Genomic DNA, 27,833 nt, shown 5'->3' on the forward strand with positions numbered 1-27,833 from the left:
AGGAGTTTTCCTGGGTAAAAATGGAAGCAGCCAACGATTGCTGTTTATAAAAATAACTACAAAGGCTTGACAACCCGAAGAGAATGCTGAAAAAGTAAATTGAGGGCTGTTGGGACAATGCTCAGTGCTTCTCATCTTCAAAGCATTTCTGAGACATGAGCTCATGTATCCTCCTGCCGTGGCGCTCAGAGGGACAAGGGGAAGAAGGAAGATGGGGGTGGGGGTGGCCAAGGAGGGGCGGGTACAAAGCCTGGGTGACAGCCCCAAAGCGGCCAAGGTCAGCCACGGGAGCCATTATTGCAGGATGCCACTCCGAGGTCTGCTTCTTCCATCTGCCCCACATCCAGCCGTGCAAGGGTGAGGCAGCCACAGGGGGCGGGGCTGGCCGGGCAGGCTGGAGGCTCTTCTGGGTCACTGCCACTGTGTCCCCAGGGGGCTGCTGAGATCCAGGTGATCCGGGAAGGAAAGAGACAGGGGGAGGGCTGGGCTGCCGGTCAGAGGTTGAGCCGGCTAGGGGATCCCTCTGGGGCGTGTGGGACTTAACCATGAAGATGGCACTGGCAAGCCCCAGCCAGGAGTTGGCAAAAGCCAAAACAAGGCAAAAGAGCAGGAATGGAGGGCAGAAGGCATACAGGCGGTGTGGGCCACCCTCCACCCCAGGCTGACACGGTGCCTGATGAATCCCATGAGCCTAGAGCACGGAGGTTCTTACCCCTCTTCCAAAGAGGAAATGGGGTTGGGACTGGGACCCAGCACTCTAGGTGCCTCCTCTGGCAGCCTTCCAGGATTGCCCCCTGCTGTTGGGAAGGAGCACCTGGTTCCTCCGTCCCCAGCAGCCAGAGCGGACTCTTGAGAGCAGTGTCTGGGTGTCGCTCCCCCTCTTCGTGGAGGAACGACACTAAACCCTGCCTAGGCTTCCTATCCGAGTCACGGCACCATTATGTCGCTCCCCCTCTTCATGGAGGAACGACACAGGACCCTGCGTTGTTCTTTCGTCTGCTCGGCCCTTCCCGGGTTTGCTGCTGGTTCTTCCCGGGTTGGCTACCGTCCCTTCCACCTCCGTGGAAGGGCGGTTCCCCCTGGCTACTTTCCCCACTTCCGCGGGGGAGCGGCACACCGCCGGCCGGCTCTCTCGGGGGCTGCACAGGTGTTCCTTCAGATAGATGTTCCCCTTAGATGTTCCTGGTGCATGGTGTCTCTCTCCTCCTTTATAGTCCTCTTCCACCAATCCCAACTCTGCTACCCACACGCCGAGTACGCTGCTCTCCTCCAATCAGGAGCAGGTCCTACAGTTTATTGGTTGAACTGGAGGCAGCCGTGTAGAAGCTGTTTCTCCCTTCTCAGCGCCATATTGTGGGAGAGCAGATGCATAGAATAAGTCTTAATCCGAGTAACTTAGTCTAGTCCGAGTTGCTCCCCACATCTGGGCTGCAATGCCAGCGGCTCACCATCTGTTGTCTTCCTGGGACCCTGGGCTTCCTCCTCCAGGTTCCCCCAGCTTCGTCCACTCTTTTGGGCTTCTGCTTCCCAGGACTTGGCTCACCCCAAGGCTTCAGCAGGCTGACCTCCACCCAGCATAGCCCTTCCCAGGAAGGAGACGCATGGGTCAGGCACACCCATGGGTGCAGGGCAGACTCACTTTCTCTGTACTCAGGTGCATGACCGAGAGGACCTGTGTGAGTCCCAGGTGCTAGGGTGACATCAGGAAGCACCCAGATGGTGTCCCTGCAGGGCCATGAATGACACAAGCAGAAATCAATCAATCCATAAAGTAATCTCCGAGAGTGATCTGTGCATGCAGAAAGTCACACGGGGACATGTGCCGGGTTAGGCAGGGCCACCTCTCCCGGCAGCTGTGTGGACCCTTGCACATCCCACCAGGGACCACTCCGGTCTGCTGAGCTTCCAAGTCCCTCACTGCTCAGCGATGCTGACAGCGGGGTGTCCGCTCCACGGACACGGTACCCAGCAGACCTAAAAGCGCTGCTTCAGTGCCATGATCCCACACGTTCATTGGCCACAGCCTCCGAGGTGGGAGATGATTTCTTTGCTCTCAACAGAAGGCGTATTTGTGTGTGTACATATGCTTGAGGGAAATTTACTGAAAAGATGTGGGTACGAGACCAGCTGGCGGCACTTCCCACGCCAGGATCCTCTCTTAGCAATCTGTCCCCAAGTTCTAGTTTACAGGGCTCCAGGCCCGCGGTCCCAGCCAGGAAGAGACGCGGATGTGAGAAACACATGGTGTGGGGGAGGGGGGGGTCCATCCCACCCTGGAGCTCCTCACGCCCTTTAAGGCCCTGACCCAGGAGAGAGGGAGGGAGTGAAGACCTTCCAGGGAAATGTAAGGATCTGGGATAATTAGTCAAGGCAGAGCAAGACTCTGTGGTTATCAGAGGAAAAGGGGCATAAAATCATTGATGGATCTCCTCAAAGGCTTTCTCCCAGGGCCTTGGTGATTATACCTGCTCAATGGGTACAATTCCTACCACCTTACCATAAGCACCTTTCATTCAAATTACAGAATTTCTGTTGATCTTCAAGGAGGGAAGGCATGGTCGTGCCGCACAGGTGGAGGGGCTGAAGGGAGTTTTGAAACGTGAAATCAGAAACTGAGAGGCTGGGAACATGTCGACTTCTGCCTTAGCCTCTCTCCCCACTTAATTCTCTTTTTTAAAGATTTATTTAATTATTATTTGAAAGGCAGAGTTAAAGAGAGGCAGAAGAACAGAGAGAGAGAGAGAGAGAGAGAGAGAGAGAGAGAGGTCTTCCATGTGCTGGTTCACTCCCCAGATGGCCATAATGGCTGGAGCTGTGCTGATCCAAAGCCGGGAGCCAGGAGCTTCTTTTGGGTCTTCCATGCAGGTGCAGGGGCCCAAGGACTTGGGCCATCTTCCACTGCTTTCTCAGGCCATAGCAGAGAGCTGGACCAGAAGAGGAGTAGCCGGTACTAGAACTGAGCTATGGGAAGCCGGCATCGCAGGCGGTGGCTTTACCTGCTATGCCATAGTGCTGGCCCCCAGCCATTTAATTCTTTCTTTCCTTTTCCAAAAGTCTCTGAAAGAGTTTAAAAAAAAAATCCAAGGGAGGCCGGCGCCGTGGCTCAATAGGCTAATCCTCCACCTTGCGGCGCCGGCACACCGGGTTCTAGTCCCGGTTGGGGCGCCGGATTCTGTCCCGGTTGCCCCTCTTCCAGGCCAGCTCTCTGCTATGGCCAGGGAGTGCAGTGGAGGATGGCCCAGGTGCTTGGGCCCTGCACCCCATGGGAGACCAGGAAAAGCACCTGGCTCCTGGCTCCTGCCAGGATCAGCGCGGTGCGCCGGCTGCAGCGGCGGCCATTGGAGGGTGAACCAGCGGCAAAGGAAGACCTTTCTCTCTCTGTCTCTCTCTCTCACTGTCCACTCTGCCTGTCAAAAAAAAAAAAAAAAAAATCCAAGGGACAAGAAAAGCTGGCACCCCTTAGCTCAGGGAAAGAAGGGGAATGATAGGGTGTTATAGGCAGAAAACTGCTCGCTGCCCCAAAGTTGTCCCCCTTCTATTGCTAAGAACCTGCGGATGGGTGATGTCGCACCACGGCGAGGAGGGGTAGAGGTTAAAGATGGGACCAAGGTCACTGATCAGCTGACCTTGACATGGGGAGTTGCACAGGCCATGCTCCATGGAGCAAGTGGAAGAGGAAGGCAGAGGCAGAGGCCAAGGTGATGGCCCGTGAGAAGGACCTGACTCAACCCTTGCTGGCTTTAATGGTGGGGGGAGGGGCCTTGAGCCAAGGGACATGAGAACCCCAGCAAGGAAATGGATTCTCCCCTTGAAGTCTCTAGAAGAGCCTTTGATTTTGGCCCAGCGACACCCACGTGGGTGAGGCTCCTAACCTACCTGGCTGGAAGATGATGATACATTAGCACAGTGCAAGCTGCTCCATTTGTGGCTGCTCGTTAGAGTAGGAATAGGACAATGAGTATGTAGGCTAGAGATGAAAGGATTGAAAACGGGACAGAGGAGGCAGGAAGCAGCGAGCTGGAGAAAAAGGCAAGTTAGGTGCACAGCAGGACAGGGGACAAAACTGGGTCTGACCATGGGGCCTCGGGCCTCAAGAACAGAAGGAGGCCTAAGCCATCCTCCCTGGCTGGCCGTTCACACATTCAGGCCACCTACACAGCCTGTGCTGCCCGGTGCAAAATGAAAGGGCATGGCCCCTTGTGTAAAGAAATTCCATGGGCCGGCCCGCCTTGGCTCATTTGGTTAATCCTCTGCCTGCGGCGCCAGTATCCCATATGGGTGCTGGGTTCTGGTCCCGGTTGCTCCTCTTCTAGTCCAGCTCTCTGCTGTGGCCCAGGAGGGCAGTAGGGGATGGCCCAGGTGCTTGGGCCCTGCACCCGCATGGGAGACCAGGAGGAAGCACCTGGCTCCTGGCTTTGGATCGGCGCAGCGCACCAGCCATAGCGGCCATTTGGGGGGTGAACCAGCAGAAGGAAGATCTTTCTCTCTGTCTCTCTCTCTTACTGGCTATAACTCTACCTGTCAAATTAAAGAAAAAAATAAAAGAAATTCCATGACAGTGACAGAGCTCTCCTGAGTAGCAGATCATGACGATGATCTATGGCTGCTCCATCATCTTCAGACACAGGACTGGGTTATTTGGGGGTTTTGACATGGGCCTCCCCGGGGGAAGGGAAGGAGAGGGCGGGTAAGTCTTTTATCTGATCAAAATCAGCCGCTGGGGCCGGCATCGTGCTGCAGGGGTAGGTTAAGTCACTGCTCCCACATGGGAGGGCTGGTTGCTGTGCTCGGGTCCCAGCTGCTCTGCTTCCAACCCAGCTCCCTGCTAATGCACCTAAGGGGAGCAGCCGAGGATGGCCCAAGTGCTTGGACCGCTGCCACCCATGTGAGAAACCCAGAGGGAATTCTGGTCTCCTAGCTTCAGCCTGCCCCAACCCTTGCCGTTTTGGCCATTTGGGGAATGAACCAGCAAATGGAAGATCTTTCTCTCAGTCTCTCCTTCTCTCTATCTCTCTGCACTTCAAAACTAATTAATCAATTAATTTTTTAAAAAAGCCAAAGGCATCAGTCCTACTGTGTAGTTTCCCCCTCACCAATCTTCACCCTGACTTCCAAAGGAGGATGTGCCTGATCCTTGTTAAGAAGGCATACCTGTTTTGTTCCACTTTTCTTATTGCGCTTTGCGGATTTTTTCCTTCCTTACAAATGGAAAGTTTGAGACACCCCTAGGCCAAGCAAGTGTGTTGGCCCCATTTTTCTCGAAAACTCGAATGATTAACACCTTTTAGCAATAAGATGTTTCTTAAGTAAGGTATGTACAGACTTTCTACACACAATGCTTTTGCGCAGCTGGCAGACCGAGCACAGTGCAAATCTCACTGTATATCCGCATCCAGGTGACTTGCTTTATTGTGATACTGGCTTTCCTGCGGTGGCCTGGACCCCAGTCTGCAGCATCTCCAGATCTGCCTGCAGAGCCTCTGCCCCTGCACCTGCCCGCTGGTCCCACACTGCTCTGCCCCGCCCCCAGCCCCACCACTTCCTTCTACTCCTGCTTGAGACTCCTCCAAACCGACAGCTGGCAGTCCCGGGGAAGGGGGGGTCTCAGGGAGCTCAAATTGTAGACAGGAACCGGAAGCAGAATTCTTAATCAGAATGAAAAGAATGAAGTGTGCAGTTTCTAAAATGCCTGTTTCTGAAGTTAGCCGCGCAGCGTCAGCCTGGAGTCCTCATTAGGCTGGTGCACATTTGCAGTTGCTTGTCCCTCGTTTGTATACGTGAAAGATTTAGCCACGTGTGATGTCACACACCATGCCATGCACTCTCCTGGATCCCCACGGCCTCCAGCTGAGCTCTTCTGTAACCAGGGGCTGGGGCTGTGTTTGAATGTGGCAGCTGCAGCCAAGGTGGCGAGGGCTTGGTTATAGGCAACAGGACAGGTTGCACGGCGCTTCTGGCATTCACCCTTTTGCAATTAGGATGACGTTTCCTTACCACCTCCCCAGAGTCCCCCGTCAATCTTTGCCACTTTCAAAGGAACGAAGGGCAAGCTTCAAAGGAAACTGCCATCTCACACTCCCTGCCACGCTGTCCTCACGGCGCGGCCAGGCCACCACCCAGGGTGTCTCGAGCCCCAAGTGCTGCCTAAGCCCAGAAGAGGTTCAGACCGATTGTGATGAGGACAGCAAGAGAACTGAAGAACAAGGGAAGAGTGGCGGAGAAAGGTCGCCGAGTAGGGATAGGAAGTACCTACTTTGTAAACCCTGTGGCAAATAGAAAAAGCAGCCAGACGGGGCCCGCAGCTGCAAAGCGCTGGCTCGTAATTTAGCTTGAGTCAGTGCTGTCACTCTTCTACCTGAACCCACACCCCACCCCCACCCCCACTTCCCAGCTTCTGCACTGCTGCTGGTATTTTCTATAGAAGCAGCGTGTAAAATCCATCTCTCAAACACTAACGTGTGAGTGACTCACCTGGCAATATCATTGAAAGACAGTTTCCGAGTCAGCAGAAGGCGGGCGTAGGATTGTGCCTTTTTTTTTTTTTTTTTTTTAAGATTTACTTATTTGTTTGAAAGACGAAGTTACAGAGAGGGGGAGAGACAGAGAGAGGAGTCCTGGGGGCCGGCGCTGTGGTGCAGTAGGTTAATCCTCCGCCTGTGGTGCCGGCATCCCATATGGGCGCCGATTTCTAGTCCCGGCTGCTCCTCTTCTGATCCAGCTCTCTGCTATGGCCTGGGAAAGCAGTAGAGGATGGCCCAAGTGCCTGGGCCCCTGCACCCACATGGGAGCTCCTGGTTTCAGATCAGCCCACCTCTGACCATTGTGGCCATTTGGGGAGTGAACCAGCAGAAAGAAGACCTTTCTCTCGGTCTTTCCCTCTCACTATCTGTAACTGTATCTCTCAAATAGATGGCCACAAATGGCTGGAGTTAGGCTGATCTGAAGCCAGGAGCCAGGAGCTTCATCCAGGTCTCCCACAAGGATGAAGGGGCCCAAGGACTTGAGCCATCTCCCACTGCTTTCCTAGGTGCATTAGCAGGGAGCTGGATCAGAAGCGGAGCAGCAAGGACTCGAACCGGCGCCCACGCAGGATGCCGGTGGCAGCTTTACTCACTACAGCATGACGCCAGCCCCGAGATTCTGCCCGTGATGGTGATGCTACTGGGTTGGAGACCACACTTTGGGTAGCATTGCTATCACGTACACTCAGAAGGGTACACTTTTCATATGCACACGGCTCAGTGGGGAACTCACCCATCTCAGTCTGGCTTCTGTGGCTTTAACTGAGTGCCACAGGCTGGGTGGTTTATAAAGTAGGAAATGTTATTCCGCTGGGAGGTTTGAGATTAGGTGCACACACCTGGTGGCCTTGCTGGCTCGGAGTCTCTGCAGTGCTCCAGCCGTGCAGGGCCTCGCACAGCAGCGAGAGGGCGACCTCTCCTCCTCCTCCTCACCCGGTTGGCCTCATTTAGCCTTCATTACCTCCCTCCCAGGGGTGCCACCTCCAAATCCCACCATCAGCTGAAGTCTCCACCCTCTTCATCCTTCACACGGGGGATCCAATTTCAACATAGGTGTTAGTGGAGGCATTGGAACCGCCACGTCACGTACATAACCTCAACCTGGATTAAGGACTAGAATATGCATCCCCAAGCTGCTCTGAGCCCCCTCCCACCGCCTACCCCACCCACTCCCCAAAGGCGGCCACACCCCTGAGTTCTAGCACGAACCTAACTGGCATGTGTCCTTTGGTGTGATGTCCTGAGCTTACTCAGGTGTCCAACCCGCACAAGCCCGTGTGCTCAGGGAAGGTGACACCCTCCCAGGCCCTGCCTCTAGCATGGGTCTCTCCTCGCTCTTGGCAGTAACTCCTTAGGCGTGGCATGGGATATAATTCCGGCCGGTGGGGAAAGTCTTCTGGGAGCCTCTGGGAAAGTTTTCTTGGTTGCTGACAAAGATGCAGGGAAGAAAATATCCTTTTGTTTCTGCGTGACGTTGTCATTCCTGGCATTGTGGCAGTCACCGCGCAACCACGGAGGGAAATAGCTGAGGTCTAAAGTCAGCCTTCTGAGGACGGAGGAGTAAACCGGAGCTGGACTAGGGTGTGGTAAGGGAGCCACTGGCCTGGGGCGCAGAGTTCAAGACAAAAACCTCAGTCATCAAGAAAAAGAATACTTTCTAGAATAGAAGTTAATGCAAGGGGCGGAGTGTGTGTGTGGGGGGTGCGTTTGGTACAGCAGTTGGGATGCTACTTGGGACCTTTGCATTCCATACTGGAATGTTTGAGTCTTGGCTCTGCTTCTGTTTCCAGCTTCCTGCCAACGATCATCCCGAGAGGCGGTGCGGGGCGGCCATTGGGGGGTGAACCAATGGAAAAGGAAGACCTTTCTCTCTCTCTCTCTCTCTCTCTCACTGTCCACTCTGCCTGTCAAAAAAAAAAAAAAAAAAAGAAGAAGAAGAAGAAGAAGATGGCTCAAGTAGTTGGGTCCCTGCCACCTATGGGGGCGACCTGGATTGAGGAAGTTCCCGGCTTCCTCAACTCAGCCCTGACTATTGCTGGCATTTGGAGGAGGGAGACATCATGTGGGAGATTTCTGTCTGTCTCTCTGCCTTTCAAACAAATAAGCAATGTCAGTGAGAAAATACTCTCCATTAAAGAATCTTTAAAACAAAAAAAGAAAACTAATGGAAAAAAATCTACAATGAGCAAAATTTCAAAACCGTAAATAGGAGTTGCTGTTGTAGCACAGTAAATGAAGCCACTGTTTGGGACACCTGCATCCCATACTGGAGTGCCAACTAAAACCCGAGCTGCTCCACTTCTGATCTAGTTCCCTGCTAACGCACCAGGGAAAGTGATGGCCTCCCACGTGGGAGACCTGGGTGGAGTTCCTGGCTCCTGGCTTCAGCCTGACTCAGACCTGGCCCACTGGGATGTGAACCCATGGATAAAAGATCAATCTCTCTCTCTCTCCCTCTTCCTGTGTGTGTGTGTGTGTGTGTGTGTGTGTGTGAGAGAGACTCTGCCTTTAGTAAATATTTTAAAATTTTAAAATAAAACCAAGATTTATTACAGCGCTGTGCTGAGCGATTTTGAAGCCTGAGACAAAAAAGATCAATAATATTGACACTTTCTTAACATTTGTAAAGCCTTATTTTACTTATTTGAAAGACAGAGTAACTCAGAGAGAGAGAGAGATCTTCCATCTGCTGTTTCCCTCTGCAAATGGCTGCAACAGCCAGGGCTGGGCCAGGCCAAAGCCAGGAGACAGGAGCTTCCACCCTGGTTTCCCATGTGGGTGCAGGGACCTAAGCACTTAAACCATCTTCTACATATACTGCTTTCCCAGGCATGTTAACAGGAACTGGACCAGAAGTGGACCAGCTGGGGCTTGAATCAGCACTCATATGGGATACCAACATCTCATGTGGTGGCTTAACCCATTATACGGCCCCTTTACTTAAAATTTTGATAGTTTGCTGTAAATATTTTTGCTTTATGCTTTTTTGAAAAGTACACTTAATATTATTTATATTGATTACTGATTTTTTTGTATCCTTTAAATTTTGTGCCCAAGACAAATGCCCTATTTGCCTTACTTTGTCACAGCTCTGAGTGAAAAAGTGAAAACTGGGGGCTAGCGCTGTGGTGTAGCAGGATAAGCCTCCACCTATGGAGCTGACATCCTGTATGGTGCTGGTTCATGCCCTGGCTACTTCTCTTTTGATCCAGCTTCCAGCTGATGGCCTGGGAAAGCAGCAGCAGATGACCCAAGTGTTTGGGCCCCTGTACCCATGGAAGAAGCTCCCAGCTCCTGGCTTCATATCAGCCCAGCTCTGGCTGTTTCAGCCATTTGGGAAGTGAACAAGTGGATGAAAGACCTCTCTCTCTATCTGTAACTCTGCCTCTCAAATAAATAAATCTTAAAAAAAGAAAGAAAAGAAAAGAAAAAGAAAGAAGTGAAAACTTTGGAACTGTGTTATCTTCAGACTTTTCATTATGTGGAATAATGAGAGTTCTTACTCTCTGTTACTCTTAGTTGGGGTTCTGCTTCTGACATCTCACAGCAAAATAATAGACATAAGACCCACTGGCTGCGTGGGACAGAAACGCCACTTAAGCTGGTCATATTTCAAGGAGTAAAAGTAGGACGGGCTCTAGGTCCAGGCTAATCCAGGCTCTTTGTGCCTCTCCTGTTCTATCAATTTTCCTCATTACTTTAAGTTTGTCTGAAGGTCAGTGAGTACAATAGAGGGTTTGGCTGGTCTTGTTCCAGTTCCTGGCCTGGAGCTTCTAGGAATTTCCCAAGGGATAGAGTATTTGTTATTCAGGAACACTCGGGATTACATCTGAGTGTATGCTAATGAGATAGCAAGGGGAAGGGTCCTCAGAAAGACCCCACATGGACTAGCAGGTTAAGGGTTGGAGCCAGCCCTACTTACTGGGAGGGAGGGCGGCTGGAATCGAGGTCTATTCAACCAATCACATCTATATAAGGAAACCCTAATGAAAACTCGCCAACTCAGCAGAGCTTTCTGGTTGATGAGCACCCTGTTGTGCCCTGATTCTGTGGGAAGAGGAATCATTTGGGGGCTCCTGGATCTTGCCCTGGGTTTCTGGTTTGTATCATTGCCAATGAAGCTGTAATCATTAGTAGAGACTTTGCTGAGTCCCCGTGAGTGAACCGGAAGGGGCTGGTGGGAAACCCTCGCATTTGCAGCCAGTGGTGGGAAATGCAGGTGGTGTGGGACGCCCTATGCAGCTGGCACTAACATGGGGGCCATCTGGGGAGGGCTGTGCCCTCTCCTGTGTGGACTCTGCACCCACTCCAGGTGGGATTTGTATCTGGGAGCTGGATTGCCACACCCCAGTCAATGTCAGAACAGTATCAGAGAAGTCCCATTCCCCAAGTCACGCAAAAGCTGCCAGCAACATACCTAACTAGTTTATCTTCAGCAGGAAAAGGAGAAAAAATTTCCCCAAAGAGCATGGAAAAGATGATTTTTCCTTCGACCTTCTTGTGTCCAGTTAGACCTAAGACAGTCACCAGGAGAGTGGCTCCTATTGATCAGCCTAAGCCCAGACACTTAAACCAATTACTAACAAGGCGAGGCCATTACTGTGATTGGTTTAATCTATCTTCCCAGCCTGCTGGAGGACATGGTGGGACGTGTAATGAGCCAGGCACAGACAGACAAAGACAGGATGCTTTCACTCGGATGTGGGATCGATAAGGGCTGACCTCGTAGAAGTAGAAAGGAGAAGATGGAGCAGCAGGGTGTAGGAAGCAGGGAGCAGAGAGAGACCGGTTACAGGGCACAGTGGCCAACAGATAGGAGTTTGATCTGGCGTTTTATTGCATGGATGAGGGCTGATCATTAAAACATTTGTACTGTGCATTTCAAAATAGCGAGAAGGGAAGCTTTGTTTTTTTTTTTTTTTTTAAGATTTTTTATTTATTTATTTGACAGGCAGAGTTATAGACAGTGAGAGGGCAAGAGAGAAAAAGGTCTTCCCTCCGCTGGTTCACTCCCTAAATGGCTGCCATGGCCAGCGCTGCACTGATCCAAAGCCAGGAGCCAGGTGCTTCCTCCTGGTCTCCCATGTGGGTGCAGGGCCCAAGCATTTGGGCCACCCCCCACTGCCCTCCTGAGCCACAGCAGAGAGCTGGACTGGAAGAGGGGCAACCGGGATTAGAACCCGGCGCCCATATGGTATGCCGGCGCTGCAGGCGGAGAATTAGCCAAGTGAGCCACGGCGCTGGGCCCAAGAAGGGAAGCTTTGTGAATGTTCCCACCACAGAGGAGTGACGGATGTCTGAGATGAAGGCGTCCCAGGCAAACAGTGCAAGACTAACTCTCCAATAACAGAATTTAAGAAGAAAGAGTAGGACTTCAGGGTCGAGGTTAAGACCCTGGTTAGGACACCCACATTCCATGTTGGAGGGCCTGGGTTTAATTCCTGGCTCTGGCTCCCGTTTCCAGCTTCCTGCTAATGCAAACCCCAGGAGGCAGTGGCAATAGCACTGTGGCATGACACACAATAGGTGCAAAATTAGGCACAGTAGGTGCCTGACACACAGTGGGTGCATAGTAAGACACACAGTGTGATACACAGTAGGTGCATAATAAGATGCACAGTGTGACACACAGTGGTTACGTAATCAGATGCACAGTGCCTGACACACAGTAGGTGCATAAGTGTATGCATAGTGTCTGACACACAGTAGGCACACGACCATTGCTTCACCCAGCCTCCCCTAGAGGCCCGGCTCCTGGGGGCTGAGGGCAGCGCTTTCCTCTTTGGTGCCTGGCACACGGTCAGCATGTACTAGATTGCCCATCACGTGAACGGACAAAAGAACATTCCTCTGGGCGACTGGAACCCTTTTCTTCTCCCTAGTATTAGGGATTACACAACTCACTATATCGCCCATTCTTGCTTTGCCACTAGAAAATTTCAGCTATCACGTCTATTGGGCTTACAGTCAGCACACCTATGCCCCTCTTTGACTTGACCTTGATTTTCTATGCCTATTTTCTTTAGGCCTGGTCCTCTGCCTCTTGTTTTTGTTTTCCTGGCATCCTTTGGCCATAAGTGTCCTTGCTGAAAGCCATCTTTGGGAAGGGGATGGGGCAAAGGCAGAACAGCGGACAAATCCAACCCAAGCTGTAAAAAAGCCGCTGGAGACGACATCCCAAGGCTTTCGCACCATCGCTAAAGGTGTCCTTTCCCAGTCTGGAGGGAGGCCCAGCTGGACTCTGTCACAGGCTTTGCTCCAAGGGGCCAGAGTCCAAGGGGGACACTGTAGCCCCAAAGACGTCCAAGGAGAAAGGCTTCTTTTAGAGGCTAGTGCACATTACCCAGTTGGCAAAGCTAAGCCAAACGTTCTCCCTGTGTCCAGGAGGAAATCAAAGACATTCCCCCTAGCCCTTCTCTTTTGAGCCCTTACAGCTGGAAGGGCCAGAGAGCCAAGTTCTGCCCTTTACAAAGCAGGTCGGCCCTTGGATGCCAGGGTCTGCTGATGGATTGGCCAAACCCCCAACGTGAGAAAAAGGCCCATGGCCCATCCTGTAGCTCATCCATCACTAAATGCTCCATTTAACCCCAAAGGACCCGACTTTCTCGCTTGGTCTTTCTTCTGCCACAACTCAGTACTGAGAAATTTAAGACACATTACAAAGGGAAGTAAAAGAAAGAAACACGGTTTCTGAGCAGGGCTCTCTGTATAATTCTGTACCTGAAACCCTTTGTATTCCACAGCACTTGAGAACTGGAAGAGAACCTGAGGAATCGCTAGAGTGGCCTGGTTTTGTTTTATCTGAAAGAGCAAATAGAGAGAGAGAGAGAGATCCATTTTCTATCTCCTGGTTCATTCCCCAAATGCCTGCAACAGCCGGGACCAGACAGGCTGAAGCCCAGAGTCAGGAATGCTGTTCAGGTCTCCCACTTGGGCGACAGGAGCTCAAATACTTGGGCCATCATCTACTGCCTCCTAAGCACATTAGCGAGAAGCTGGGTCAGAAGCAGAGAAGCCAGGACTGGGCTCCCATCAGGGATGTGTGCATCCCAAGCAGAGGCTTAACCCACTGCCCCAGGACATTGGCTCTGACTTTGCAGATCTAGAAGCACAAGTTCAGAGAGGTGCAGTGACTCACCCAAGGTCACACCTCTGGGTTAAGGGCAAGGGCAGGGCTAGAGCCACATCACCTGACCCGATGGCCATTCCCTTTTCAGCAAGATATAATTCCAATAGGCCACACCCTTTCTACACCATAGGCTGCATCTCCTGGCTCATAACTCACTCATTAAGCCATATACCTTTCCAGTACCCGTAGGTGAAAATACTTCAACAAGTGCACCGAAAACCAGAGTTAAAATATCACGTGTGTTCCCTACAGACCTTCTGAAGTAGCCTCGTGCTTATTCACAAACTCACATAGGAAATGCAATGATTAAAATACATGATGCCCTTGCCAAAGGACACACGGCCAAGAAGCCAACAGCCCGAAGCACATAATGAAAGGGCCCGGGTTAGTCTACAGACAGACCTTCCCTAACTCACAAATAAGCCTGTTTGGAATTTGCTATTTAGAACCACGGTGTGGTTTCCCACCAGGGGAAGTCACACGATCGATGTGGGCAGAACCCCCGCCAGGGCACAGGAACGGAGGCTCACTTAACCAGGACGTTCACTGTGCTGGAATCCGAGTAACGCTTCAACATATTGTTTCAGTGGGGAAAAAATAAAATCTGGGTGGGGATGGAGCAAATGGAGCTAGCCCACCGAGGTCCCAATGGGAAGGTGTTCCCCCGCCATGTGCCTGAGGGGGCCTGGGGGTTAGGCTGGGTGAAAGGTAAAAGGCTGTGCAGAACCAGGGACTGAGCCTGGGCTTTGGGTGGAGCTGGGACTGCGCGAGCTCCTTCACCTCTCATAGCCTCTGCAAAATGAAGAGGGGAGGGCCAAGGACAGGAGACAGTGTGCCAAAAAGTTAATGGAAGTGGAATAAAAAGATAAACTTATATTTTAAAAAAATTTTATGTATTTGGGAGGCAGAGAGACAAGCGCTTGGGCAGAGAGGTAGACGGACAGAGCTTCCATGTGCTCGTTCACTCCCCAAATGCCTGCAACAGCAGGAACTGAGCCGGGTCAGTGCCAGGCGTGAGCAACTCAGTCCGAGTCTCCTGGAGAGCAGCGACCCAAGTAGCCAAGCTGTCATTTGCAGCCTCCCAGAGTCCACACTGGCAGGAGGCTGGAGTTGAGAGTGGGAGCTGGGAATCAAACCCAGGGACTCTGATGTGGGGCACAGAGGTCTCTCCACTGCTAGGCTAAATGCCCACTCCGAAATCCACTTGTGTTTTTTTTTTTCATAAAATGCATTTTTGATGAATGTTTTAAAGACTCCTTAAATGCATGAATTTAAAGAAAAAACATTTTTGTGCCAAAATAAATGTATCTGTTCACTTCATCTTCCATTAACTTTGTAAAGAATCTATGAAAGGGCCCTGTCTAGGTCAACAGGTTCTCACTGATTGTTGTTGCTGCTCAGGGGATGAGAAGGATGGGCTCTCGGGGGCTGGGCTGTTCTCTTTGAAGCTGGAGTGTCTGGGAGGGGGACAGCTCTTGCCACAGGCTGATGGGTGTCGCTCCCCCTCTTCATGGAGGAACGACACTGAACCCTGCCTAGGCTTCATATCCGAGTCACGGCACCATTATGTCGCTCCCCCTCTTCATGGAGGAACGACACAGGACCCTGCGCTGTTCTTTCGTCTGCTCGGCCCTCCCCGGGTTTGCTGCTGGTTCTTCCCGGGTTGGCTACCGTCCCTTCCACCTCCGTGGAAGGGCGGTTCCCCCTGCCACTTTCCCCACTTCCGCGGGGGAGCGGCACACCGCCGGCCGGCTCTCTCGGGGGCTGCACAGGTGTTCCTTCAGATAGATGTTCTCTGGTGCATGTTGTCTCTCTCCTCCTTTATAGTCCTCTTCCACCAATCCCAACTCTGCTGCCCACACGCCGAGTACGCTGCTCTCCTCCAATCAGGAGCAGGTCCTACAGTTTATTGGTTGAACTGGAGGCAGCTGTGTAGAAGCTGTTTCCCTTCTCAGCGCCATATTGTGGGAAAGCAGATGCATAGAATAAGTCTTAATTCCAGTAACTTAGTCTAGTCCGAGTTGCTCCCCACAATGGGCAGGGGGCCCAGGGGACCATGGGTCCTAGCCTCCAAGCTCTTAGGAGTAGAAGTGGGAGCAGCTGCGGTTTCACTGCCGGCTCAGAGGAGCTGGCGGCCCTGGGCGGGGCCCACAGTGGCTGCTCTGTTCCACAAAGGGCTGCACTGCAACGTGCAATCACCAGCGGCTTCAGTCTTCCCACTGCCCTCTGGGGTCACTCCTCCCCATCCCTGGGGAACCCCCTTGGCAGCTCCCACAGTGCTTCTGGGCCCTTTCAAGTCCCATTTCAGGGAGTCTCATGTCCAAGCCAGTGTCATCGTCACACGGTCCATTTCGCTGAATTGCAGGCTGCAGAGCCCAGCTGCCACCAGCTGAGAACCGCTTCCTGCTCGGAGGCGGCGTGCGGAGGGAAGCGGTCATGGGGCAGCTTTCTTTCCTCCACTGGTCTCGCCTCCAGCCCCCATCCTCCTTCACTGGAGTCCAGAGCCTTGGAGATTGGGGCCAAAGGAAGAAGGGTTGGAGGAAATAGGGCACAGCGACATGGGACGTCTGACACCCAGGATTGTGGTGGTCCCACACCTATGGCTCCAGAGTGGACCCTCAAAGCCCCTGCCACTTGTCTTGAGGTGAGAAAGGAAGTTCCAGATCCTTCCCCCATGAATATCACACCCAGCTGTCCCCGTCTGCCTGGGACTCAGGGGTCCCCAGGGTGCAAGGCTTCCAGTACTGAGGCCAAGATGGTCCTTGGCAAACCAGGAGTCAGTCACCTGACCTGGAGTCGGGGGTGCACACCCTGCTATACAGCTGTCTCCCAGGAGCCTCTTTCTTTCTTTTTTTTTTTTTTTTTTTTTTTTTTTTTTGACAGGCAGAATTAGAAGTGAGAGAGAGAGACAGAGAGAAAGGTCTTCCTTCCATTGGTTCACCCCCCAAATGGCAGCTACGGCCAATGCGCTGCGCCGATCTGAAGCCAGGAGCCAGGCACTTCCTCCTGTTCTCCCACACGGGTGCAGGGCCCAAGGACCTGGGCCATCCTCCACTGCACTCCCGGGCCACAGCAGAGAGCTGGTCTGGAAGAGGGGCAACCGGGACAGAATCCGGTGCCCCACCGGGACTAGAACCCGGTGTGCCGGCGCCGCAGGTGGAGGATTAGCCTAGTGAGCCATGGCACCAGCCCCAGGAGCCCCTTTCTATGATTCTTCAGCCCTGGGGTGGCTGGTGGGCTGCAGCAGGCAAGCCAGGCTCACACTGTCTTAGCAAGTCCTGCATGGATGGTCTGCCCCACTCTCCCACGTAGATCCTGGGCTCCTTCTGAATGCTCCTCCCTGGAGCCCCTGCCTAGGCTGAGACTCATCCTCAAACAGGGACTTGCAGCTGAGCTGAAAGATCTGCCTGGGAGCTTGCGAGCATCTCAGCAGGGACCCTCCACGTGCACCTGGATGGCGGGGAACAGGTGGGCCTTGGTTGAGATCCTAGCTCACCACGTCATTTGCCTTGATTGTGTTATCTTCAGCAGTTCACCTGGCATGTCTGCACCTCAATTTCCTTTCCAGGAAAATGGACTGATCGTGGTGCCTACCTCCTAGAGTTATCTGGAGCTCTCCAAGTGTTAACTTTCGAAACCCATCGTCTGGGACATAATAACTGCAATGAATGCCAGCTGCTATCAACACGATCCTAGCAAGCTGGGATTTGTGTCATAAAAACTTTAATATGTTTCCAACGCGCTGCAGGCATCTTTTTTTTTTTTTTTTCTAATTTTAAAGCACATTGATGAGTTGCCACTAACAAAGGCTCTGGAGAAGGACTCACACTCGTACCACTGCTGCTGAGAGTGTAAATCCACAGTCCCTCGGGAAGGTCACGCAGCAATAAATTTCAAAAGCCCTAAAAATGTTTTGGACCCAGCAATTCCACTTCTAGGAATTTGTCCTGAGGGATAATTAGGGAACTGGCTAAAGATTAATACAGGAGGCTGTTCGCTGGGGTTACTGAAAACAGGAAAAGACGGGAAGCAATCTGAATGGCGTAGAATCGGACATTGGCTACATTTTGGATCATGCATACAATGAAATACCATACAATGAGTAAAAGTGGTGTCACCAATCTCTACTTTGTGCCATGGGAAGATGTTTCTCATATACATAGTGCATATGTGTATTGAGTATACATTTTAAAACAATGCATACTCTGGGATTTTTCTTAACATGGGGAATATTATAGTCTGGCTGAGTTAAAAACGTGTATGCAGTTTTGTATCTTAATTTTGTTTGGCATTATGCAAGAACAATTTCATAGCACATAACAAACCTTCTATAAACTTCAATAGCGATGACATCCGTCAAGCTCATGTTTCCTGATCGAGAGAGCCAGTCATTTAACCTTAGTACAGCTTACTCCATGTTTGAAAAATTCGGAGGATAAGGAACAGATTGCTAACTTCTTTGTGCCTAACAGCCTTATTTTTCACCTGCAGGAGCATTTCCCTACTATTGACGTTCCAAAGTCAAATGACTGGAATAGAAATGTGTGTGTATTTTGTGTGGAGGTAGAGATATTTTAAGACTTGGAAAATATAAATATAAAAAAAAGACTTGGAATACATACGAGGATGTTTCAAAAAGTTCGTGGAAAATGGAATGAAGAGGTTTTATTTTGGTGGACAATGTTTTGAAGTCCATGCCATTTATCAGCATGTACTTTTTCCATGAACTTTTGGAAAGCCTTTTTCATATGCCTCGATGTCCAAGTTTTGTGGCCAGCATTGTAGTACAACCACTCGGGTGCCTGCCACCCCATATTGGGGTGCTGGTTTGAGCCCTGGCTCCCCCACTTCTGATCTAGCTTCCTGCTAATGCTTGCTGAGGAGCCGCTGCGTGATGGCTGAAGTGCCTGAGTTCCCGACACCCACATGGGAGACGAAGGTGGAGATCCTGGCTCCTGGCTTCAGGGCGGCTCAACCTGGGTTCTTGCTGGCATTTGGGGCGTGAACCAGCAGATGGAAGATTTCTCTCTCTCTCCCTCTTTCTCTCCTGTCTCCCTCACCTCACCCCCATTCTGCTTTTCAAATAGATGAAAGTAAATAGAACACTTTTTTAGACAGCAAAATTCTTTGCACAAAAATAAATACCTTTTTTCTTAGCTTTTTTTATTTATTCGAAAGGTAGAGAGAGCGCGTGGGCCATCATCTGCTGCCTCCTACGTGCATTAGCAGGAAGCTAGTTCAGAAGCAGAGGTGGTACTCAATCCCAGGCACCCCAGTATGGCAGCAGGTGTCTGAAGCAATGGCTTAACCCACTGCGCCACAATGCCTGCCCAAAATAGACCTTTTAATTCTACTTTCTGCAAAGTTTTGATAAGTGAAAGTAGTTTTCTTTTCTTTCTTTTATTTGAAAGGTGGAGAGAGACAGAGGCAGAGAGAGACAGAGATAACCCCTATTTTCTGGTTCATTCCTCAGATGCCCACAACAGCTGGAGCTGGGGTAGACTGAAGCCAGGTTCCCAGAATTCCACCCAGATGTCCTCGCTGATATCAAGCACCCATGTACCTGCTGCCTCCTGAGTGCACACAAGCAGGGAGCTGGACGTCAGTGTGGAGCTGGGACTCCAATCCAGGTGCTCCAAAGGGGGATGTCACTGTCCAAGTGGTGTCCTAACTGCTGCACCAAATGCCCATCTCTTCCACAGACTTACAAAAAGTGATCTACTTATTTAGAAGGTAGAATAACAGAGACATATGAGAGAGAGAGAGAGAGAGAGAATCTCCCATTTGCTGATTCATTCCCCCCCAGTGGCCAGAATAGTTGGGGCTGGTCCAGGCTGAAGTCAGGAACCAGGAACTCCATCCAGGTCTCCTATGTGGGTGGCAGGGACCCAAACACTTGGGCCATCATCTGCTCCCTCCCAGGTGCCTTAGCAAGGAGCTGGATCAGAAGTGGAGCAGCCAGGACTCGAACTGGTGCCATATGTGATGCCAACATTGCAGGTGGTGGGGTGACCTGCTGCACCCCGCAACACCATCCTCCATTCCTGAACTTTCTGAGGTAGCTTCTTACCATGCCAGAAACTCTCTCCACAGGACCTGCAGGTGAAAAAACTGGGTGGATTCACTGAAGCTTTCGGCATTCATTTACTGAGCCTCTACTCATATGCCAGGAACTAGGACAGGGATGAGAGGTAAAACAGCAACGACACCAGTTAGCCACCCACGGCCACTCAGCAGGGCCTGGCCACAAAACAGCCACATTCCTACACCCATGAACTGTCTTTTCTTTGCCTTAAAAAAATTATTTATTTGAGATGCAGAGAGATACATCCCCAACAGCCCTGGCAGGAGCAGGGGCAGGGAACCAGGAACTCAACCCAGGTCTCCCAGGTTGGGTGGCAGGGACCTAATTCCTGGAGCATCCGTGCTGCTTCCCAGCGTCTGTATCAGCAGGAGGCTAGAACAGGAGCCAGAGGTAGGTCTCGAACCCGGGCACTCTGGGGTGGGACAAGGGAGTCTTAGCTGCTACGCCACTCCGCTCACTGTCTTTTCAACCTGGCTCCAGAGTCTGTTTCTTTTCCAACCTGGCCTGCCCTCATAGACAGGATTCCTAGGTCCCTTTAAGTCACAAGGGCAGTATCTGTAAGTCTGCCCTGGGTAATAATGACACGTCCAGTTTCATTTAAATTCAGGTCTCTCCCTGCTGTGGCTCGGAAGCTTGAGGGGTGAACATGGTGGTCTCCTGTTCCCACCCTTCCTCCCCTCTGCCCTCACTAGCCAGGGTGACCAAGAAGGGGTGGGGGTGGGACCAGGATTAAGGAGCAGAAAGGACCACATTTGATTATTATATTTGATTATTTCAACCACGACCTGACACCGGGCTTCCAGAGCTAACTTCTCTTCCGGGTGCTTCTGCAGTTTTCTTGACAAAACACCTAGAATTTCTTCAGCAAACCTCCCAACGTAGCATTGCCAGATAAAGTACAGAAGGGTACAACCTAATTTTAAGTTCAGATGAAAAATGGCTTTTTAATAGCTCTACATCCCAAATATTGCTGTGACATACTTATCCTAAAGTTGTAGCCATCATAAATCTGAAATTCAAATTTAAATGGGCATCTTGAATTTTTAGTTATGAAATCTGGCCATCCTATCCCAACCTCGATTTGTATGATGAGGTTGGGGTGGGCGTATGGACAGGTGTCAGCAGCCCTCTAGCCTCTGGATTTCCAGTGCTTCCACCCTACTGGACCCTTTTGCCCTCCAGGCAGCCCTTTTGGGTAGGTGTCTCTCAAGGAGGCCCCCAGGGAGTCTCCTTACCTCCTGACCAACATCTGCCCCCCAAGAACCACACACCTCCACCCCACTGCCCTCTGGGGACCAGAGCTGCTCTGACTTCTCAGACGAGTCCAAACTTTCCCCTAACACTGCTGGCACCAGGAGAGCCCCCCAGCACCTTCTCACTTCCTTCAGGTGAGGGGGAGGCCTTGCTCCTCTCCGCCATGGACAGGCAATGGAGGTGGTGGAAACACGGCCCTCGGTGCCCTCTGCAAAGCAGCCGTCTGCGGGGCCGGCACTGTGTGATGCCGGCATCCCATATGAGCGCCAGTTCGAATCCCGCTACTCCACTTCCCATCCAGCTCCCTGCTAATGCGCCTGGGAAAGCAGCAGAAGATAATCCAAGTGCTTGGGCCACTGCTACGCACGTGGGAGACTCAGATGGAGTTCCATGCTAATGACTTCAGCCTGGCCCAGCCTTGGCTGTTGCAGCCGTCTGGGGAGTCAACCAGCAGATGGAAGATCTCTCCATATCTCTGTCTCTGTCTCTGTCTCTGTCTCTGTCTCTCCTTTTCTCTGTAACTCTGTTTTCAAAAAAATACACAAATCCTAGGAAAGAATTTCAGATATTCTCCCTTCCTAAGAAGTCCAAAAGGGTTGCAAGAAGAGCCAGGGAAGATTTAGCTGGCTCTGGGTGCAGTCAGAAAGGGTCGCACAGAAGGGGAACCACTCCAGCGGGCCCCTGCCCAGAACTGCTCAAACCTAAAAGCACAGATGAAACTCCAGGGTCCCGTTAATAAGTGGGTCTGGAGTGGGGCCTGAGAGTCTGCACTTCCCGCAGCTCGTGCATGGTGTCCTCAGCTTCGCTGGGAGCAGAGAGGGGCCAGGTTGTGGAGGAGCTGCGGGGCCCTTGGGGGAGGTGAAGGAGGCGGGGCATCGAGGTCAAGGGCGCAGCAAGCGTGAACTGAATGCAGAGGACCAGTTCTGAGCAGGTCAACAGCGCCTTCAGGAGTGCAGTCTGTGTGTCAGAAAGGCTGAGAAAGGCCCAGCCACCCTGGTGCAGGGGGATGGCAGAGTTGAGGGGAAGTTCTCCAAGGGTCCTGGCTATGCCTATAAAAGCTAGAACAGGAGGCCGGCGCCGCGGCTCACTAGGCTAATCCTCCGCCTAGCGGCGCCGGCACACCGGGTTCTAGTCCCGGTCGGGGCGCCGGATTCTGTCCCGGTTGCCCCTCTTCCAGGCCAGCCCTCTGCTGTGGCCAGGGAGTGCAGTGGAGGATGGCCCAGGTGCTTGGGCCCTGCACCCCATGGGAGACCAGGAAAAGCACCTGGCTCCTGGCTCCTGCCATCGGATCAGCGCGGTGCGCCGGCCGCAGCGCGCCAGCCGCGGCGGCCATTGGAGGGTGAACCAACGGCAAAGGAAGACCTTTCTCTCTCTGTCTCTCTCTCTCACTGTCCACTCTGCCTGTCATAAAAAAAAAAAAAAAAAAAAAAAAGCTAGAACAGGAAAAGCAAGCTGAGTGGGTTCCATTTGTGTTGGAGCTTGTAAAAACGTTTTACACGCTGGCCTACATAATTGCATTTCACGAGGCCAGGTGCGCGTTCATTACTCGTTGCGTCTGATGGCTTGACCACAAAGCGCATGTGACAGATGCATTGAGGCTGACTCTGCATCGGGCGCAGCTGGCACTGGCTCACGTGACTGCGGCACCCAACATGCACTGGTGCTGTTTATCACCAAACAGAGGTTTACTGTCCCTGAACACCAGCTAGATGAGGGACAGCAAGTCACAGCCTACCCTGGGGGAGGCCGGATAGCAGTCCCCTAAAGACAGTCACTTCCTCACACCCAGAACCTGTGGCATATGTGTGACCTGTTGTGGCAAAGGGGACCTTGCAGATGTGATTTGCTGAACGGACTCTGAGATGGGGAGATCGTTCTGAGTTGTCCGAATGCAACTCACCTCGTCACACAAGAACTTAGGAGGCAAGAAAACTCCCCAGCTGCGGCCAGAGGCAGAGATGTGACAGCAGGAGAAAGGGCAACGGTGGCAGCAGGCCAAGGGGCCCTGCTGCTGGCTCTGGAATGTGAGGGGCTGTGAAAAGGACCAGGGGGGCTCTCTCTAGGAAGAGGCTAAGGGACAGGCAGCAAGGACATGGAGCTCCAGTCCCTTAACCCAATGGGATGGACGTCTGCCACTGACCAGAAACACCCCTCCCCCCAAGTAGAATGTCCGGAAGGCGATATAACCCTGAGGCCACGTGACCCGTGTCTGACCTGCAGATCCAGCTGATGGCCAATCGTTTGACATTGTTCAATCGGTTATGGCCAGCCGTGGGAAAACCAATGCCCTGCCCAGCATGACGTCCCCCTTCCTTGCAGGAGGAATTGTCCGCTGCCTTCTGCTGAAAGCCGCCTTGCCTGAGCCGTCACACCCAACGGTCCAATGCTCCCCAGAACAGCTGCTGTTTTCTGAGAACAATGAGCTGCTTGTGAGCCTGAGAACAGGAAGAAAGCGCCACTTCGCAAGCAGCCGTGAGGCTACAGGCGGCGGGCATGGTTGCGGATGGCAGGTTGGTCTTTGAATATTTCTTTTCTGGCTCATTTGACTTTCTAACTTTGTAGTCCTTATGGGAGGAGGGCCGTCTGGACGTCGCATGTGGAGTTGCCACCTGCCTCCTGAAAGTCTCTGGGGCCACCTTCGTCAGACCCACGGAGCAGCCGGAGCTTGAGGGGACTTGGGAGTCAGGGCAATCCAGCCATCTCATTTTACATGGAAGGAGAGAAGAAAGAATGGAACTGAGGCCAACCCCCCTCCAGGGCCTGGCCAACAGGATCCCAAGGGATGGCATGACCTTGAAATTGAGAAAACAAGGAACGTTGAGCGCTACAGGAAACCAGGCCCAGTGGGCCAAGAGGGCATCCCTGCAGGCTAACAAAGCCATCAGCCGGGTCCCCACCAGCAGTCAGAGATTCAGGCACCCCAAGAGTTTAGCTGGCAGCAAAGGGGGCTGGGCTAGAACTGGCATGTCAGTCAGCTGTGTACACCCATCCAGGAGCGGGTGGGAGGGATTCTGGGACCAGACAACCAAGGTCAACAGAGCTGACTGGACTGCCAAATGGAACCCGTGACCTTGTGCCAAAGCAGTCATCAATTTCCATGAATCCTAAGCATGTGTTCCAAGTCACTAAAAGTGCATAATCTTTCTACACCTGCAGTTTGTCTCCGAAAGGTTAGTGTTGAAACAAACCAGGGAAGGTCATCCTGCTCGTTTTCTGAGTAACTGTGCAAATGCAACTCTTCACCCCCCCCCCCCCCCCGCCCTTGCTCTCTAGCTTGTTTGCAAGCCAAAACATCAGAGCATTAGACAAACGCCTGCTATTTCCCCTCTTCTGGCTGACAGATGAAGTCTCACCAAGGGTATCCTCATCCAAGGGGGACTGATGGGTGGGGCACCTGGGTCCCCATAATGCCAGAGGGAAAAACAGTAGTGGTTGCTTGGGCTGTCAGACCCAGAAGCCTTGGCAATGGGGTTCGAGGGGCCACATAGGCCTTTCTGCCCCACCCTGCCTCTGAGCCCCTTTTAGGAGCCACCCTACTCCTAAAAGATTATCCTTGATAGCTGAACCCTGGATCACCTCCCCAAATGCTCACTGACCCTCTCCCCTCTGCTAAGCCCGGCAGTCGTGTGGGACGGGCTCCGCACCTTACCCCATGGTGCCGACATTGCCCCTGCCGCCGCACCCTCAGTTCTGTTGCAATCTTCCAGCCTATTGCAAGAACCTGCTTCTGCTATCCTCTGGCCTCTTCTTCCTTCCCTGGTCTATTTTTGTTGCTCACTGGCTCAGTAAATACAAGGATAATTCCAGACCAGACTAGCAGGCAGCCACGGCCGTGGGGCCAAGGCAGGATCCTGGCCTGGGAATAATGCACTCAGGGCCTCTGTCCAGTCTCTGCAGGGAATGGCACAGACGGCGTTCACCCTGGGTGACCGAGCACAAACACCTGCTCCCCGACTGGAGCCTGGAATGGCCCCCTTGCCTTCCTATCACTAGGGGGTCTCCTCAAGGCAAGTGCGGGCTGCTACATCTTCCCCAAAGTCCCCACCAGCCTCTGCAAAACTGGTTTCTGCTGCTCTGTGCTGATTAATGCCGAGGCGCTCTTTCTACTCTGTGAGACGCCTTTTCATGCCATGTGTTCAGAGAAAGGGCTCGGCCATCTGCAGTGGACCTGGGCGGAAACGCGGGGAAGTGACCGCGCGTTTATTTATGTCGTCCATTGTTAGCTAAGAATATCCAGGTGTCCTAATAATGGAGGTACCAAGAAAGGAAGAGGCGTTGGGTGATGGGGAGGGTGCTGGGCTCGGCTCGGGGTCAGCTGGGCGACCTTCAGTGGCTGCTTTTTCACTCCTGGCCTCGGTGTTCTGTCCTCTGGGAGGAAAGCCGTGAGCAGGCTCATGCTCGATCTGCAGACTGACAGCCGTGTAACGTCCTCTGAGCCCAAAGTTCATGGAAGATGCGTGTAATGAAAACACTTGTGCATGGGTTTCAATTTACTGATTTATTCATTTATTGGCACCTGAAAAACATCTCTTTTCATTCCACTTCCCACAAACTTTTTGAAGTACCTTTGCATGTGCATTGCAAATTCTCTCAGCCGGGCACGTAGCAGGACAGATGAATCCACATCAAGGGATGGCACTGGCCCATGTCATCCACCTGCTAACACAGGGCCGCCAGCACAGCTCCACCCGAGTTTATCCAGAGCTGCTTCTGGGGGATCCTAGGACTGGCCGGAGAAGGCCTTCCCTACAGCCACATGTGTCAATCTTGTATTTAGGCCTCAGGCCCAACTTGAGCTAATTTTTGTGTATGACACCAGATAAAAGCAGGGTTCTTGTCCTTTGTATATGCATGCCTCATTGTGGATAAACTCCTTGTTTGGGAGGAAGATGGAGATAAGTGGAAGAAAGTTTCCTCCACCCACTGTAGGTACCAAGCCAAAGGACAAAATCCTTCCTCCTCCCACACTCAGGTTGCTTAGAACTTTGGGGAGACCCAGCCAGAGAACAAGGTCAGTGAGGGCTTATATGAGGTGGCCATGGAGTGCAGGGGCAAAGTGCTGGCTTCCCGAGTGGTCCCTGAGACAACCTTTCGCCTGTGCCTCACCTCCTTTGCATCCTAAGGCATGATTGTATGAATTACCCATGCACACGCACATACATTCCTCCTATGCTTAAGTTAGCCAACAATGGTTTCTATTTGCAACCAAATCCCTGGCTTCTAGAAGGCAGAATTCCAACCCAGGGGTCACTTCCTGAGAGGTCCATGTGCTTCTTGGTGCATGGTTAAGGCTCATGTGCATATAAGACACCATCAATACTGCAGGGTATTAGGTGGGACAGCATCTCAGGGAGACAAGTGGCAGGGTGGTGGCAACTGTGAAAGAAAGAAAGCCCCAACCATCGAGGTTAGATGCTGTAAATCTACAGACTCAGAGAGAGCGTTGAAAGGAGAAGCGCTACAGAAGCCAGGCAAGCGACAGTGTGGGGCATCCAGCTGCATAACAGGATTCTACCGCCTGTTTTCCAAAGGACAGATCCAGTTGTGATTTTAAAACAGGAAAAAAAATCCTATATGGTTGGTGGATGGTCAGAGTCACATGGAAAAACCTGGAGCTCCTTAAAAGTTATCTCACTCACACTCATTTCAGAGCTAAGGAGCCTGGCACCCACTTGGGTCAAAAGACTCATCACATCACAGGGCGAGGCAGTGACAGCCGGGTCGAGAGGGATGCTTGCTCGCCACCCAGGCACCTGCTGCATGGGAAGGGATGCCCAAATGGCCCAACAAGTCAGAGAGGAACTCCTCTCTCACAGTGGGAATGCAGACACTAGTTTGGTTGGGAAATGAGATTGCAGGATTACTCCACTCTCATTGTCTTTGTGAAGTCGCAGAGTCCTTCCCAAAACCACCCTCCTGAAATGCACCCACTCATTTCTCAACTGCTTTCCCAGGCCATAGCAGAGAGCTGGATGGGAAGTGGAACAGCCAGGACTCGAACCGGCACCCATACAGGACGCTGGCACTGCAGACGGCAGCCTTACCCACTCCACCACTGTGCCTGCCCTTACATTTATTATCAAAAAGAACAGAAGTGTGGGCATTGTGGTACGGCGAGTTAAACTGCCACTTGGGACACCCTCATCCCATATCAGAGTGCTGGTTCAAGTCCTGGCTACTCTGCTTCTGATCCAGCTTCCTGCTAATGTGTCTGGGAGGCAGCAAGTGAGAGTTCAAGTGCTTGGGCCCCTGATACCCATATGGGAGATCCAGGAGGATCTAGGCTCCTGACTTCGACATAGCACAACCTTGGCTATTGTAGGCTTTTGGAGAATGAACCAGCTAATGGAAGATCTCTCTTTTTCTCCCTCTCCCTCTTCCTGCCCCCCCCCCGCTTTGTGGGGGGTAGGGGGGTGGGGGGGGTGTGTGTCTCTCTTTCTGCCTCTCAAATAAATTTAAAAGTTTTCAAAAATAGAAATAATGTTTTTAAAATCTGATTTCCAGGGGCCAGTGCTGTGGCATAGTGAGTAAAGCTGCCACCTGCAGTGCTGCTATCTCATATGGGCACCAGTTCGAGACCTGCCTGGCTGCTCCACTTCCGATCCAGCTCTCTGGGGCCTGGGAAAGCAGTAGAAGATGGCCCAAGTCTTTGGGCCCCTGCACCTACATGGGAGACCCAGAAGAAGCTCCTGGCTCCTGGCTTTGGATGGGTGCAGCTCTGGTCATTGCGGCCATCTGGAGAGTGAACCAGCAGATGGAAGATCTCTTTCTCTCTCTCTCTCTCTCTGCCTCCACCTCTCTGTAACTCTACCTTTTAAATAAATAAATTTTTTAAAAAGTCTGA

General features: G+C 52.1%; 1 long non-coding RNA gene across 1 annotated transcript; it reads left to right on the forward strand.

Moving 5' to 3' along the window:
• Positions 1–275: 275 nt before the first annotated feature.
• Positions 276–27,833, forward strand: LOC127491625 (uncharacterized). The gene is made up of 3 exons (XR_007920439.2): positions 276–357; positions 23,309–23,499; positions 27,494–27,833. It is a non-coding gene; the product is annotated as an uncharacterized lncRNA (long non-coding RNA).

The sequence above is a fragment of the Oryctolagus cuniculus genome, chromosome 3 (assembly GCF_964237555.1).
Source record: "Oryctolagus cuniculus chromosome 3, mOryCun1.1, whole genome shotgun sequence".
Lineage (NCBI taxonomy): Eukaryota > Metazoa > Chordata > Mammalia > Lagomorpha > Leporidae > Oryctolagus > Oryctolagus cuniculus.